Source organism: Vigna radiata, chromosome 1 (assembly GCF_000741045.1).
Source record: "Vigna radiata var. radiata cultivar VC1973A chromosome 1, Vradiata_ver6, whole genome shotgun sequence".
NCBI classification, from domain to species: Eukaryota; Viridiplantae; Streptophyta; class Magnoliopsida; order Fabales; family Fabaceae; genus Vigna; species Vigna radiata.
Genome location: NC_028351.1, coordinates 13,472,146 through 13,474,446, shown reverse-complemented (window position 1 = coordinate 13,474,446; position 2,301 = coordinate 13,472,146).

The window sequence follows — 2,301 nt, the reverse complement described above, 5'->3', positions numbered from 1 at the left end:
AAAAGAGTTAGTAATTGTTTTCAAGAGTTGATCTTTTGGCACTTTGTTGTCTTGTGTTAGTAATGGTTAGTCTGAGAACTTGTAGGAATATTTGAAGTTAATGGGATTAAGGTTGAATAATTAAAGGATAATGATTTAAACAATATATTTTTATAATATTTGAACATCATTTATGTGTCATTATGTTATTTGCTTCAAAGTTATTTCACAATTATGTATTTAAATGTTGTCAAACAAAATGTTGTATGTAGATCTTTTGTGATATGAATGAGTATAATTTTTTTTTTGTAATATATTTCTCTTTGTTATCTTTTTTATCTTATTGTTTATTAAAATTGTTTTTAACATCTTCCAAGATTAATAATAAACAAAAAGAAAAAAAGAATAACAAAAAATTTAAAGAGAGAACATTTTCAATTCATTAGAATTAGAGATGATAGAAAAATCCATACTTATAGATTGATATGGACAAAATTTGTAATAAAATGGATACAAATATTAAAGTATATATTTATTAATGAGATGGATATATATAATAATATTCAACTTGCGAATACTCACTATTGGCTAATAATTGTGAGTAGGTTTTATTTATTTTAGTATACTTTTATTTTATTTTTTAAATTCAAGTGGTGAAAATGAAATGATTAGTAAAATAAATATTGATCGTTAATTTGAGTTCATGTATTTCTATTTTTTATTATTTAAACTCATAAAATTCAATTTATTTTTAAAAGATTAATTTTTTAAAATTTATATTTTGTTGTAGCTCTTTTAAGTTTGTTTTTCAAAAGGACCGAATTTATTTTGCACTAATACTATAGTGAGTTATTTGATTTGAATTAAACATAACATTTATTTTTTCAAATCTAAGCTTATATATTGAAAATTTTATTTTAAATATTTTTATTTAAAATTAAACAAAAAACAAAATATAGAAATATTTACAATATTCATGAAACTCATGAGTATAAAATTTTACAAATATTTTTTCACAATTAGAAGATGTGTAATAGAAGAATTATATTTATTCCTTTGTATAGTCTACTTTAAATGATTATAGGAATCTTCTGTGTTTTTCTTTAAAAACTCTTGATTAGTAACTGGATATAGAAAATCTTTAGATTTTATCAGTAACTTGATATAAAAAATCTTTAGACTTGTCATCATTTTGCTTTCTACTTTGATATAAAAGAAAAGAAAAGAACACAGAAACAGGACAAATAATAAAATAAAATAAAATAATATAAATAAAAAAATCAATTAAAATAAGATAGAATTTTAATAGAATTATGCATCAATAACACCAACTCAATACAAAAATATATAACTCAATTTAAAATATAACAAGGGTTGAATTAACCTGAAATCATTTTCTAAATAATTCAATTGCGAATTAATTTTTCTATCATTAGTAATGAGGTTGTGACTTCTTATAATTAAAAAAATTTAAATAAAAAGTAATTTAACAAAACAAATAAATTTCTAACTATTTATAATTGATTTAATTATTAGTTATTAAATAATAAATCTTTTTGCAAAATTTGAATTAACACATCAATCATCAATTAATTTTTAAAAGTCACATACAAAGATTAATCTTATTTTTGAAATTAAGAAAACCTTGAATTGAATTCAACATTACACAACCTAAAATATGAATCCTTTGTTATGAGCCAAATACAAAGTAAATTAAGCAACCCATTTTTTTTTCTTATCAAAACATAGGTTGAAGGAAAATATAAATATGAAAAGAAAAAAAAAATAACTAATGAATCAAAGCATTAATAATAATTGTGAATTATTTTAGAGAACAATTCTTAATCTTCAACTTTCCATTGAAGAAGACGAATGAAATTAGAGATTGTAAAAGAGAAAAGGAAAATAAAAGAGAGGTAGATATAGAAATGTCAATATAAAGTCACCGTCTCCATTTTGAATCCTAAATTCAATTAATCATATTAAAATGATGGTTTGACATTAGAACCGTCAAAATAAGTTATAACTTGCAAATCAATTCAGCCCACCATGTGTTTAAGATTGAGTTTGAAAACAATGTATTTTTTTTATGTAGGTCAATTTTTAACTCGGTTCATTTAAACATGTCTCATCCAGATTGAACCTCTGGTGAGCTGGGTTGGCTCACTAACCCACCTAATTTTATTTTATTAATTTATCATCTTATGGAACCCTAAAAAGTATTCTCCCCAGTCACTATAACTGTATATTAAAAAATATTATTTTGTACTTTTTTTATTATTTTAAATTATCTTAGTTTAAAATATTTTGAGAGTGAAATTT